This window comes from Myxocyprinus asiaticus, chromosome 17 (genome assembly GCF_019703515.2).
Source record: "Myxocyprinus asiaticus isolate MX2 ecotype Aquarium Trade chromosome 17, UBuf_Myxa_2, whole genome shotgun sequence".
NCBI lineage: Eukaryota > Metazoa > Chordata > Actinopteri > Cypriniformes > Catostomidae > Myxocyprinus > Myxocyprinus asiaticus.
The window spans coordinates 31,204,430-31,220,405 of record NC_059360.1 but is presented as its reverse complement, the minus strand read 5'-3'; the positions used below and the strand labels follow the sequence as shown (position 1 = coordinate 31,220,405).

At 35.5% G+C, this 15,976-nt stretch overlaps 1 protein-coding gene across 4 annotated transcripts in view; it reads right to left on the bottom strand.

The window, feature by feature from the left end:
* LOC127454817 (E3 ubiquitin-protein ligase pellino homolog 1) overlaps positions 1 to 15,976 on the bottom strand; it is a 72,971-nt gene that overhangs the window by 33,794 nt on the left and 23,201 nt on the right. The window contains exon 1 of one of the 4 annotated variants that reach the window (XM_051722260.1): positions 897 to 1,590. The exons of 2 other annotated variants lie outside the window; for them this stretch is intronic. The gene's annotated coding sequence lies outside the window, so the exon portion shown is untranslated. One more of the 4 variants, XM_051722262.1, reaches the window with a different exon arrangement.

The window sequence follows — 15,976 nt, the reverse complement described above, 5'->3', positions numbered from 1 at the left end:
AAATGCATTTAACAATAGTGGTTGGAGTCTCTATTTCAATGTTCCTTACAATAGAATCTCCTAAAACCAAGGCAACATGATTCTCAGTGGGTGCATCACTGAGTGGGAAGAATCAATTGGAAACCCTAACAGGAATGGGAGAGTGGTGTCACTTTGCTGAGCGAGTATGCCACTGAGACGTCATCCAAATGCCCTGCTGTGGGGGCTCTAGAGCTGAAACCAAAGTGTGTGTGTTGCTCGCTGTTCTATCCGCATCCAAAACAGTATCTACCGGCTTCTCTTTCTCACTGACCTCCACTAGCGTTCAGATGTGTGTTTCTAACTCATTAACCTTCTCCGTAAGCCTGACTAATTCCTTATATTTATCACATGTAAACCCCTCACTGCTGACGGAAGAAGCTATAGTAAACATGTGGCATGCAATGCTTGAAAAAATAATATGAGCTGATGCCATGACTTACTGCAATTTTTTGTTGTTGTTATGGTTATTCTTGAGCAGCGAGGGTTTGAGAACGATGTTAATCCCTCACGCAATTGTTTGCTGTTGTTGTGTTAGTTCCTGATCAGTAGATGTTTAAGATTGATGCAATAATCCATGTACAACACAGAGGAGAAACGAATGCACGCAGTCGAAATGCGAGATGTAGGTAAGTGAAAAAATAAAAAGAAAGAAAACGGGTGCGTGCTATAATATACACGCAGTTGAAACAGTAGAAAAGCGAGGAAAAAAAACAAAGAACGTGATAAAATAAAATTATGAGTGTAGAAGAATAAGCAATGTTAAGCAGGCTAGCAAGCTACAAATAAACAGACTCGTGCAGCGAGCCAACAGCAACCGGAACAGGAAACAGGAAGTCATAGCAAAAAAAAAATAAATAAATAAATATATCGCTCACCCTTTGGAACAGCCTTCTCAATGTGTTGAATTCAGGAGAAATGGGCAGGAGTAAAGACCTGAGGGAATCACACATACACACAGCTCCTCTAATGAACGAGCGCTTGCTCAGCCCTTGGAGCATGTCAGAGTGGCCTTTGGAAGGTCAGTTGTTGGCAATCCTAAGCCTTCACAAATGTAAACTTTCAGACATGGTGTTATTCAGATGAATATGCTGTTTTGTTTTTTAAAATTTGTAAGAATTACACGTGTATGAATATTAAGTTGCCCATTTTCTAGAGTCATTACAGTAGTTATTCTGACTCATTGCACAGTGAGCAGGAAGAGGATAAAGAGGCTGCTAACGGGTATAAAAACAAATTAAAAAACAAATAAACATGCGGATACAAATCTGAGTACACGTGATGTAACATGAGTCGTGACAATCAGATGTTGTGTGGAGCGATAGAGACTGTTTAAGCCATCATGAGCACTTTCAGCTTCACTCTCTTTAACATGAGCGCTCTTGGTGTCAATCAAACATGTGCACTCTGCAGGTGCTCTCACTATCACATCAGTCATTCATCTCAGCGCTATTCTGTGAGGATCCCAATTTAAATCAGATTAATGTTAGTCACAATACCACTAATAACAGATATAACTGTTTAACCTTCAATAACGGCACCGCATCGTCGAGCATTTGCTTAGTAATTAGTGATATGTGTTACAACTACGGATGTGCGAGACTAGTCGAATAAACGGTTCTGATGCTGCTAGTCGACACTGGAATTACTAGTTGGTTAATATTTCCCCCCATTAAACAGATCATCATTTTTACACATTTAATCAAATCAAATCACTTTTATTGTCACACAGCCATATACACAAGTGCAATGGTGTGTGAAATTCTTGGGTGCAGTTCCGATCAACATCGGACAGTGATGAGACATATACCAATTTACAATAACATCAGATTAACACAGCACAATTTAAAGTCTAATATACACATAATTACACACAACAATATACAAATAATAACATACACTGTACAGTATACAATACACTCAATATAGATGCACATTATTCAATAAAAAAAATATATATATATATATAATAGTATATCTAGAATGTACAGTATTGTACTGTATTGAGATTCAGCTGTCGGTTGATAGTAAGTTGTTAAGAGAGAATATAATATAATAATAATATAATTTATGACAGTCCGGTGTGAGATATAAGAGTAAGAGTAATAAAGTGCAGTGCTGATGTATTTTGATAGTGGGAGATCAAGAGTTCAAAAGTCTGATTGCTTGGGGGAAGAAGCTATCACGGAGTCGGCTGGTGCGGGTCCTGATGCTGCGATACCGCCTGCCTGATTGTAGCAGTGAGAACAGCCCATGGCTCGGGTGGCTGGAGTCTCTGCTGATCCTCCGAGCTTTTTTCACACACCGCCTTGTATATATTTCCTGGAGGGAGGGAAGCTCACCTCCGATGATGTGTCTGGCAGTTCGCACCTCCCTTTGCAGTGCTTTGCGGTTGTGGGCGGTGCTATTGCTGTACCAGGCAGAGATGCAGCCAGTCAGGATGCTCTCCACAGTGCAGGTGTAGAACCGTGCAGAAATAGAATTAATAATACAAATATTATTTAAAAAATTAGGATATCTGGAGCAGATACAGAGTTTAATTTCACCTCAGGCTGCGCATGCTTCTTCCCTCTCTTACTCGTGTCATGCGCAGGAAAATATCCTCTCGCTAGACAAGCAAACTCAAAGTAGTAATGAAATCACTTCGGTGGTGTGGGAATCAGCTTTCCGAACGTTTGAAAGTCCCTATGGATGTTTTCACATTTAAGACTTCTTTAAATCTGTGCATGCTTGTACGTTATTTTTCTCCTGTGCAGACTTTTTCAAGTGCAGGATAGCCACCTCAGGTGAGTCAAGTCCCGTCTTTCACTGCACCATGTCGATGTGTTAATTTTGCTCATCAAAAAATTTATGCTTTTGATTAAGTAGCTTAGAAAATGACTGTTTTAGGCTAGGTATGCCATTTTTTAATCTGCTGATAAAGAAGGCTATTTCCAACGAGGTGCCAACTGCTTAACAGGTTAAACTATCTTTTATTCTGTGTGCACATCATGTTTAGAATACATTAGGTTTACTGCAGGCTACATCACAGGCCTATTTTTTCTATAATATAGCTACTGTTATTGGTTAACGTTCTTTTCAGAACAGCTGTCATATTAGGTCAATGGCTAATGCATGACTGCACATCGTGAAATACGCGCAACTTTTCAGCAAATTTTTTTCTCTCTCATAGATTTGGCTTAGTCTACCTGTTAATTATTTTCAACAATGTCCTGACTGTTTTAATATGTTAAGTAACTATTACGTGGTGAATTCCATTTAGAACAGGCTGGGTTGCTGTATTGGTCCTGCACTATTCACTCATTTGTTTTCAATAAATATGCCTGTTAAATATTCGGTAGTGTTGATTCAGTGAATGCGTATCATATTCTATATTTAAAGTACAATGATCATATTTCAAGGTGAGCACATCGCAGATAAATGCCCCTTTTCAGTGGAATTTAGCTTTGGATTTAAAATAGATTAAGTATATTAAATGGGTTGCATAAATATTTTTTTTTAATTGTTTTCTGAAGGTTGGTTTCTTTTTAGACTAGTTGGCTTAAAAATTTCCATTTAAACGTCAGTGAAATTAGTTGTTCAGCACATCCCTAGTTACAACAAGACACCAAAAACAGTAAACAAATCATAGATATTAATGATTTCTCACTGGAGCAGTTTTAGAGCTTGTAATGGATATATTTGTCTTATTTTTGAAAGTATCTCTTCTGTGTGTGATACTCTCATGGTTTTTGGTTGCCAGTATGTCACAATGAACTATTAATAACTGTTTTCAATACAAATAAATGTTAGCAATTACAATTAATGTAATTTTAATGTAATTTTGGTAACTTTATAAAAAGTTTCCATTCGTAAACATTAGTTAATGCATTAGGTATCATGAACAATTAATAATATATTTTTACAGCATTTATTAATAATAATGTTAGTTAATAACAATACAATTGTTCATTGTTAGTTCATGTTTAGTTAGTGCATTAACTAATGTTAATTAATACAACTTTTGATTTATTAGTATAGGTTGTAACTAACATTAAGTTCATTAGTTCATATTAACTACAGTAATGTTGTTAAATAATGTTAACAAATGAATCCTATTAGTAAAGTGCATCCGTAATTTTACTGTGTGGGGCATAAACATATAACTGCAGCATATAACTTGCAAACGTGTGGCAAAGGGCACTTAAAAATAATTTAATCTCATCAGTGCTGTTCCTAACTTGTACAAATCTGAAATTTAAAAGGTAAATAACTGTCAAAGAAACATTTAGTGTGTGTATATACAGTTGTGCTCAAAAGTTTGCATACCCTTGGAGAATTGGTAATACATGTATAATTTTTAAAGAAAACATGAGTGAGCAGGCAGAACACATTTCTTTTATTTCTTATGGGATTCATATTCAACTGTAGGTTATAACAGAATGGCACAATCATAAAACAAAACATGGCAACAAAGAGATAAATGAAATGACCCCTGTTCAAGTCTCCCATGCACAGCTATCGTGCCGAAGAATGCAAATTGTCTGCCAGTATTTTCTGATAACATGCTGCATTCATCTTGCCATCAATTTTCACAAGATTCCCCATGCCTTTAGAGCTCACACACCCCCAAAACATCAGTGAGCCACCACCATGCTTCACAGTGGGGATTCTTTTCACTATAGGCCTTGTTGACCCCTCTCCAAACATAGCACTTATGGTTGTAACCATAAAGCTCTATTTTGGTCTCGTCTCTCCAAATTACAGTGTGCCAGAAGCTGTGAAGCATATCAAGGTGTTGTCGGGCATATTGTAACCGGGCTTTTTTGTGGCACTGGCGCAGTAAAGGCTTCTTTCTGGCAACTCGACCATGCAGCTCATTTTTGTTCAAGTAATGTCGTATTGTGCTCCTTGAAACATCCACAGCGTCTTTTTCTAGAGCAGCCTGTATTTCTCCTGAGGTTACCTGTGGGTTTTTCTTTGTATCCCAAACAATTCTTCTGGCAGTTGTGGCTGAAATCTTTCTTGGTCTACCTGACCTTGGCTTGGTATCAAGAGATCCCCGAATTTTCCACTTCTTAATAAGTTATTGAACAGTACTGACTAGCATTTTCAAGGCTTTGGATATCTTTTTATATCCTTTTCCATCTTTATAAAGTTCCATTACCTTGTTATGCAGGTCTTTTGACAGTTCTTTTCTGCTCCCCATGGCTCAGTATCTAGCCTGCTCAGTGCATTCACGTGAGAGCTAACAAACTCATTGACTATTTATACACAGACACTAACTGCAATTTAAAAAGCCACACGTGTGGGAAATTAACCTTTAATTGCCATTTAAACCTGTGTGTGTCACCTTGTGTGTCTGTAACAAGGCCAAACATTCAAGGGTATGTAAACTTTTGATCAGGGCCATTTGGGTGATTTCTGTTATCATTATGATTTATGGTCACAACCATAAGTGCTATGTTTGGAGAGGAGTAAACAAAGCCTATAGTGAAAAGAATACCATCCCCACTGTGAAGCATGGTGGTGGCTCACTGATGTTTTGGGGGTGTGAGAGCTCTAAAGGCACGGGGAATCTTGTGAAAATTGATGGCAAGATGAATGCAGCATGTTATCAGAAAATACTGGCAGACAATTTGCATTCTTCTGCACGAAAGCTGCGCATGGGACACTCTTGGACTTTCCAGCACGACAATGACCCTAAGCACAAGGCCAAGTTGACCCTCCAGTGGTTACAGCAGAAAAAGGTGAAGGTTCTGGAGTGGCCATCACAGTCTCCTGACCTTAATATCATCGAGCCACTCTGGGGAGATCTCAAACGTGTGGTTCATGCAAGACGACCAAAGACTTTGCATGACCTGGAGGCATTTTGCCAAGGCGAATGGGCAGCTATACCACCTGCAAGAATCTGGGGCCTCATAGACAACTATTACAAAAGACTGCACACTGTCATTGATGCTAAAGGGGGCAATACACAGTATTAAGAACTAAGGGTATGCAGACTTTTGAACAGGGGTCATTTCATTTTTTTCTTTGTTGCCATGTTTTGTTTTATGATTGTGCCATTCTGTTATAACCTACAGTTGAATATGAATCGCATAAGAAATAAAAGAAATGTGTTTTGCCTGCTCACTCATGTTTTGTTTAAAAATGGAACATATATTACCAATTCTCCAAGGGTATGCAAAATTTTGAGCACAACTGTATGTTAAAGGAATGTTCCTGGTTCAATACAAGTTAAGCTCAACCAACAACATTTGTGGCATAATGTTGATTACCACAAAAATTAGTTTCGACTTGTCCCTCCTTTACTTAAAAAAAAAAAAAAGCAAAAATCTGGGTTCAATAAAAGTGAATGTGGCTAATTTTTGGAGGGTTTAAACAAAGAAATGTGAAGCTTATAACTGTATAAAAGCACTTGCATTAAGTCTTCTGTTTAAACTTGTGCAGTGTTTCCCCATATACATTCAGCAGCGGCGCACCACCGCTGCTAAATTTTGAGCGCCACTGCTGAGATTTCACATGGTTCATTATTATTCTTTACACAACGTAACGCTTGCCAGTCAGCTGTGCGCTTTTTACACTGCACGCTGTTGAATGGGGCTGGTACTAGAGCCCGACCGATATGGAATTTTTGAGACCAATACCGATTTTAGAGAGGGAAAATTCACAGATTACCGATATGGTGGCCGATATATTTAATTTTTGAGCTGGAATGAAAACGGACCTTTTCTATATGGATTTTTCACCGATTTTGCACCGATATGACTATGCAAAAGGTACTTACATATTTTTATCAAAGAATATTTGACATTATTATTATTATACATTGTCAACAAATTCTAGAAATGAACACTGAGAAAATAAAGAATAAATGAAAATACAATAAACAGCTTAAAAAACATCAGTACTGTGTTTAGTATCAGTCAAATGCTGACCATTAAAATAAAGAATAAATAAAATAAAAAATAGCTAAATAAACATAAGTACTGTATGTTTAGTATCAGTCAAATGCTGACCATTAAAATAAAGAATAAATACAAATAAAACAAGTAGTTAAATAAACATCAATACTGTATGTTTAGTACCAGTCAAATGCTGACCATTTAAATAAAGAATAAATAAAAATACAATAAATAGCTAAACACAGTACTGATGTTTATTTAGCTATTTATTGTATTTTTATTTATTCTTTATTTTAATGGTCAGCATTTAACTGATAATAAACACAGTACTGATGTTTATTTAGCTATTTATTGTATTTTTATTTATCCTTTATTTTAATGGTCAGCATTTAACTGATAATAAACACAGTACTGATGTTTATTTAACTATGATTTATTTTTATTTATTCTTTATTTTAATGGTCAGCATTTAACTGATAATAAACACAGTACTGATGTTTATTTATTATCAGTTAAATGCTGACCATTAAAATAAAGAATAAATAAAAATAAATCATAGTTAAATAAACATCAGTACTGTGTTTATTATCAGTTAAATGCTGACCATTAAAATAAAGGATAAATAAAAATACAATAAATAGCTAAATAAACACAGTACTGATGTTTATTATCAGTTAAGTGCTGACCATTAAAATAAAGAATAAATAAAAATACAATAAATAGCTAAATAAACATCAGTACTGTGTTTATTATCAGTTAAATGCTGACCATTAAAATAAAGAATAAATAAAAATACAATAAATAGCTAAATAAACATCAGTACTGTGTTTATTATCAGTTAAATGCTGACCATTAAAATAAAGAATAAATAAAAATACAATAAATAGCTAAATAAACATCAGTACTGTGTTTATTATCAGTTAAATGCTGACCATTAAAATAAAGAATAAATAAAAATACAATAAATAGCTAAATAAACATCAGTACTGTGTTTATTATCAGTTAAATGCTGACCATTAAAATAAAGAATAAATAAAAATACAATAAATAGCTAAATAAACATCAGTACTGTGTTTATTATCAGTTAAATGCTGACCATTAAAATAAAGAATAAATAAAAATAAATCATAGTTAAATAAACATCAGTACTGTATGCTTAGTATAAGTCAAATGCTGACCATTAAAATAAAGAATAAATAAAAATACAATAAATAGCTAAATAAACATCAGTACTGTATGTTTAGTATCAGTCAAATGCTGACTATTTAATTCTGCCAAGACAAGAGATAAACAGCGGCAGCGGTGTTACACTGTATTCTGCTATACTAGTTCAGGGGAAACTTTCAACGGTGGAAAACCAGACTTCTAAATATTACATTTTATAAGTGACATGACTGGAATTGTTCGGTTGAAGGGGGTACCAAACTGTGAATCCTGAACAAAACAGTTTGGTGAATACATGTTTACTCATTAGCTTCCACTCAGCTGACAACAATGAAAGTAGCTATGTGATTAGCTAGTTAGCTATAAGCTCATTGTCACGGTGAGTAAAAGACGGACGTTGTTTATTTTACTTTCCAGCATTGTGTCTCACCAACTAGGTAACAACGTAGGGTGAAATCAACACTCAACAGACAAAATCCACCACCGCACTGTTGTCTGCTGAGCTGTAAAAAGATGCTCTGATGTTTACCTTTCAATCTGCTACATTACTTACTGCACTGACAAAATATAGCTGGCTAACAGCAAACAGACATGAGTGACATGGTTGTCAGGGACAGCGTTAACGTTATATTAGTTATATTGAAAAAGGAAAATGATGGAGTAATTGTTTATTAAGTATTTAACAGACTAGTTAACAACTTACCGTAAAGACACCGCTGAACTCCGCCCTGTCTGCAGAGCCACCGTCAGTTCAGATCTGTAAACAATGGAGTCGGAGTGCGCTCTGCTGGACAAACTACGCTATGACACCAATTTTTAAGCATTGTTTTCTGCATTATATGTTCTGAAAAAAAGTTTTCATGTTGGCGCATATCGGTAAAATATACGTCGATACTGATATATCGGTGAAAGGCTAATATCGGCAGCACTAGCTGGTACTATGAAACGAAAGGGAGCCCACCACACACACGCGCACACGCACGTGCACACGCACGCGCACACGCACACGCACGCGCACACGCACATAATCACAGTGACATCACCGTATAGCAGTCCAATGTGAGCGTGTCCTGTAACGGAGAAGCAGGATACCCGCAGAGTCTGAATATCAGCACGGGATTACAAATGTAATTATTCCCACATTCCAGAACGTTCTACGTTTTGCTCTGCACATTTTTATTCAATTAACATGTAGCTGCAAATTGGTAAACCAATCCATACAGATGAACAAATCAATAATCTTGTTTTGTATCAAACTGTAATTTCAGAACCTGCACGAGTAAATCAGCTCTTCCGCATCCCTCTCTCGTGCACCTCACTGAACGCTTGTTGATTTTTGTGTAAGCGCGCAGAATGTCACAAGAAAGTTTGTCACATATTTACTGAACTCAAGATTCGATGTATGAATGGCGTTGTACCGCGTCTCTGCAGGGAGAAGAGAAACTGTCATCTCCATCTATTTGGAGCTCCATCTGACCTGTACAGGTATATTCTCTGCCTTGAGAATCAGTCAATTTTAAATAGTATGTAAAAATATGCATAAATAATAATAATATAGTAAAAAAGTAATTACTATAATATTACAAATATACATAATATGAAAACACATCTTTTTCTATCTTTAATATACATATAAGCAAGATTCTCTCTGATTTTCAATGTATTTTGTCAACATTAAATGGCCATTTTAATGTAACTTGTGAGTACTGACTTAATTCTGTCATCACTTGCAAACTTTTATGATTTTCTTTCTACCAGGAAACTCAAAAGGAGATGTTAGGGAGAATGTATGGGGAAAAAAAATTGTGACAGTGAATGGTGACTGAAACTAACATTCTGCCTAACATCTCCATTTGTGTTCCACAGAAGAGAGAATTCATACAGGCATGGGGGTGAGTAGTGACAGAAATGTCATTTTTGGGTGAACTGCCCTTTAACTACCTGTTATAGCCTTTGTTAAAGGTATCTGCCAAGAACAACAACATAAATGTAAGTCAGCACATGATTGCATTACATCTTGCTGAGAAACAAGTAACTGAAGCAGAGGACCATAATTAGGCTATATACTTTAAAAATCATTCTAACTGAATAAAACAAGAGGTAAGAATTGTAACCCCTTGTGAGATTTAGGTAAGACTGTTGTAAATGTTCAGATGTTTTAGTAAATTTTACCCCCAGAGCCATTCAAAAGCCCCCAGTAAACACAAGATGAAAATTAATAACCCATCTATAATGATTCAAAGGTCGTTTTATGCTATTTCTTCAGCGACATACGTAAATATGGGCCCAGCATTACGGGCTCGTGGACGCACGCACAACAGCACCGATGCTGAAAAAAAATCCTTGGGGAAACAATGACTTTTGTATTATTTGAGCTATAAAGTTGTTTAAATTGTCATTTTTACAGTCGTTTTAGGGTTTGATGACATTACATCGTCATGGTAACGAAGTTGTAAAATTGGCTATAGCTTTACACAGAAAATGTTAGTAAATGATTTTATCACACAAAAATAATTTTTACACATATCCTTTATGTCATGTGTAGAGCTGCAACTAACCATTATTCTGATAATCGACTAATCTAACGATTATTCGATTATTCGGCTGATTATTGCAAAGATTAATGATTAGCTTTTAAATGACTATTCAGCTTGTGCCTTGACTTAAAAGGTTGTATTAAATGTGCTTACTAACAATAAAGAAGACAAAATCATCTTTAAAATATAGCTCTAAATGACATTAACTGAATTACAAGGGGAAAAAATACTTGGATTTTTAAGTTTAATTCAGTAAAGAGCACCTATTATGGTTTTTTTAAATATTACCTTTCATGTAGTGTGTCAAGTCTGCAAAGTTTCAAAAATCAAAGTGCAAGAAATATGGCGTTATTGACACCCAAAAGAAAGAACCGATTCTGAACACCTGAAACGAGTTGTTAGTAATTCCAGACTTACTTCCTGTACTAACCTATGTAATTTGGTAACAAAAAACCCGCCTCTGGTCTTTTTACATGTTCAGCCAGTGCACGCTGTTAGCCTGTTAGCCTCTGCTAACCGGCTAACTCACGTTATTGTCAAACTACATATAAACTTACCACAGAGAAACGTCCTGTTCTCATCGTGCTATCGTGTATCACTATCGGACTCGGGCTCAAAATGGTAAGGTAAAAAAGACATTTTTTCAGATGAAGCTGAAACTCGGATATGGTAGTGTCCGTTTCCTTTCCGACACGCACTGTAAGCGGTAGACAATCCCACAACAGACTGGGACATCTGACCAATCAGAGCAGAGTAGGCTCTCTAAAAGGAGGAGTTTAGAATGAATCCTTTAGAATGGATCATTGAACGAGTCGTTTTTGACACTGGGAAAAAAAACGTAATGCTGCAATTTAAATTATGAGCAAATTAAAGTGTTTTTTTTTTTTACCTTGGATGCATGTAAATCTATTGTATGAGACCTTTAAAACAAAATTTAAAAATCATAATAGGTGCATTTTAAAATATTCACTGCAAAAAAATCATATTGTTATCAAGTGTTTTTTGTCTTGTTTTCCATTTAAATTGATCTAAAAATCCTTAAAACATGATACATTTACTTGAGAAGCAACATAAGATATTTAGACTTACTTTCAGAGAATGTACCTTGAATAACTGTATTTTGTATGAAAGTGTATTTTTTTTTCACATACTTCTGCCAGTGCATTAAAAAAATTTACTTACAGAATATTCAATATATATTCTCTGAAAGCAAGTCTAAATATCTTATATGTTGCTTCTCAGGTAAATGTATCTTGTTTTAAGGATTTTTAGATATTTTAAGATATTAAAATATTAAATATTTTATTCAACACTCTCCGATAAAAAAAATGTCTTCTACAGTATAGCTCCTAAAGTAAATGTATGTATGAGTTTTAATATTTATATGGGAAAACAAACCAAAAAAGACAAATCAAAAAACTCTCTCTACTTAACAGAGCTGTGTATCACCGATTTTCTTCATGATAGCATACAATCCGTAACACACACAGTATATTATTTTTATATATACACTACTGGTCAAAAGTTTTGAAACACTTGACTGAAATGTTTCTCATGATCTTAAAAATCTTTTGATCTGAAGGCGTATGATTAAATGTTTGAAATTAGTTTTGTAGACAAAAATATAATTGTGCCACCATATTAATTTATTTCATTATAAAACTAAAATGTAATTAAAAAAAAAAAAGTTTTGTAATTGATGACTTGGACTAAATAATAAAGACAAGCAGCCAATAAGTGCCCAACATAGATGGTAACTCCTTCAATACTGTTTAAAAAGCATCCCAGGGTGATACCTCAAGAAGTTGGTTGTGAAAATGTCAAGAGTACATGTCTGGCAAATTCTAGGCAAAGGGTGACTACTTTGAAGATGCTAAAATATAACATAGTTTTGATTTATTTTGGATTTTATTTAGTCACAACATAATTCCCATAGTTCCATTTATGTTATTCCATAGTTTTGATGACTTTACTATTATTCTAAAATGTGAAAAAAAAAAAAAAAAAAATTATAATAAAGAATAAGTGTTTCAAAACTTTTGACCAGTAGTGTATATATATAATTATGAATAGTATATTATAATATAATATATTATATTAGCTGCAGCAAATGCGCATGAGGGACGAGCATCTCCGCATGAGAGGGTTTACCGTTTATCAGTCAGGAAAAGTTTGAAACTCTCTCGTGCTGTTTTTCACACGACTCATATAAGCCGCTCTGACCACACAGAGAAATGCCAGTTTTGGAGTTTGTACTTATTTACACAACCCTCTTCCTTAATATTTTAATTTTAATAAAGGATGCATTAAAAATACAAAATTTTTAGATGCTCTGACAGGCAAGTTTTGCTCAAGCGGAATGCCAAGTATGGCTCCGTATTTTTTCAAGATGACACTGCTTCAGTATTTAAATATTTAGTATTTTTGCATTATAATTTCCTCATACTTCGTGATCTATATCAACTTAAGCTGTTTGGAAAGTTTCTCTTTCTGCTCTTGCGCTTCATCATTAGCATTTCAAATTATCTCATGTTGCGTTAAATGAGATCAAACGACTATTCGACAACAAAATATTTTGTCGACAATTTTTTATTGTCGATGTTGTCGATAACATTAACTATTCGTTTCAGACCTAGTCTTGTGGCTATACTTTTGAAACAGTGAGTATTTTAATGTTCAGAAATTGGCCCCCATTCACTTCCATTATAAGTGCCTCACTACAACCAAGAGTTTTGCTTTTTTTTTTTTTTTTTAAGAAAAGGAGGGACGAGTCAAAATACATTTTTTGGTAATCAATATTATGCCACAAATACTGTCGATTGAGCTTAACTTGTACTGAACCCGGAACATTCCTTTAAAATGATTGTAGTGATGAAATTGCTTACTGTCATTTTCTGTGTAAAGTTATTCCCAATATTTAAACTTCGTTGCTGTGATGATGCAACGCTGTAAACCCTAAAACAACAGTAAAAATGTCAAGTTTTGACATTACTCATAACCCTTTATTCAATGCAGGCCAAGTCCATTTATCACACTACTGTACCATGAAGTACAATAACAGTTCTTCCTGTTCCTAGAAATTACACACAGTTAAAAGTTACTCATGACCCTTTTCTCATTCTAAGAAAAAACAGAGAGAGGGGGAGAATGTGAAAGAGAAAGACAGTGAGAAAGCAAGGGAAAGGGACAGTGTAAAAATAAAAGTCAATTATGCTATATGGCACACCTTCTTCCAAAAGAACATGAAACTTGTGAAAAGGGCAAGTACATCAGACAAGACCATTACTCAATGTTAACTGCAGACCAACACTGCTAATGAGAGTATTTATGAACCTGAATCAAAGATTCAGTTCTGTGTCACTGCCACAGTTAGTACCAGGCCTGAAAATCCAGTACTGAACTATCACAGGACAAACCAGCCTACAGTTATAAAGAACAGCTATATTCGTACACCATATCACACATTTCTACTTGACAACCCCTGTTCGTGCACTTGTATGCAATAGGTCATTATAAGCACTGCACACATTTTTACTGTTATAAAGCAAAATACCAAAACGAAAATTAATAAAAGGGGGAGTGATAAAGTGAAATAGAACTAAGTGAAAAAAATAGATAGCTTGCTCTTTCCTCCATCTCTCTATCAGTTTCTCACACAAAACCACCACACATCAAACTCAGTAAAATAGCAGTTTATTTATCTACATATCTCCCTCTCTTATCACATGTAGAAGACTTGTTGTTTCTTGAAACATCATTACATAAAGAATCACATGGTTGCAGTTTCACGTTGAAAACTCTCAAAATACTGAATTAACATTCTATGTTCAAGAATTGATATTTAATTAAGTTTTTTTTTTTTTTACATATTTGTTTGGGGGGAAAAAAAGAGATTGAGCACCAATCAGAGCTAGTATGTGAGAAGACAAAACAGACACTCAATTGCTACACTGCAAGGGTTTTTGCGTGAAGATAAACATGCTGGAAAAAAAGCATGTCGTATTTTCTTCTTTTTCTCAAACTGATGTGCCTATGCCCTACAATGAAGCAGGAAGTTGTTGTGCAATCACAAATGCAATACAGATGAATGAGAAACAAGTGAATAAAAGATCACGATACATCACAATTTTGAATTCCAATACAGTAAATATAAAGAACTACAACATTATCATTTCACAATCCATATACAGTATAGACATACACTCACTGAGCACTTTATTAGGAACACTATGGCCCGACGTGGTCTTCTGCTGTTGTAGCCCATCCGCCTCAAGGTTCGGCATGTTGTGCATTCTGAGATGCTATTCTACTCACCACAATTGTACAGAGTGGTTATCTGAGTTACTGTAGCCTTTCTGTCAGCTCGAACCAGTCTGGGCATTCTCTGTTGACCTTTCTCATCAACGAGGTGTTTCCGTCCACAGAACTGCTGCTCACAGGATGTTTTTGGTTTTGGCACCATTCTGAGTAAACTCTAGAGACTGTTGGGCATGAAAATCCCAGGAGATCAGCAGTTGCAGAAATACTCAAACCAGCCCGTCTGGCACCAACAATCATCCATGCGATTATCTAACCAACCAATCGTATGGCTGCAATGCAGTGCATGAAATCAAGCAGATACAGATCAGGAGCTTCAGTTTATGTTCACATCAACCATCAGAATGGGGAAAAATGTGATCTCAGTGATATGGAGCATGGCATGATTGCTGGTGCCAGATGGGCTGATTTGAGTATTTCTGTAACTGCTGATCTCCTGGGATTTTCTTGCACAACAGTCTCTAGAGTTTACTCCGAATGGTGCCAAAAACAAAAAACATCCAGTGAGCGGCAGTTTTGTGGATGGAAATGCCTTGTTGTTGAGAGAGGTCAACAGGGAATGGCCAGAATGGTTCGAACTAACAAAGTCTACGGTAGCTCAGATAACCGCTCTGTACAATTGTGGTGAGAAGTAAAACATCTCAGAATGCTATTCTGAGATGTGGGTTGGCGCTGTTTTGACAGCACGAGGGGGACCTACATAATATTAGGCAGGTGGTTTTAATGTTGTGGCTGATCGGTGTGTGTGTGTGTGTATATATATATATATATATATATATATATATATATATATATATATATATATAGTATACTGTATAGTTTTATGAGATGAAAAATAAACAATCCCATGAACAGCGAGACAGACCAAGACACCAGGTTAGCATTAAGCCTCAACACAACTCTTACCAAAGAGCTCCAAGCACTGAGAAAGAGCATTCCAGACACATGCATAAATTCTGTTCCACAAGCAGAAACAAGCTGGGGCTGTTTCAGAGCAGAGATGTCTATTACTTTTTACACTCTACTCACAGAGGTTAGTGCTCAGCCCATGGC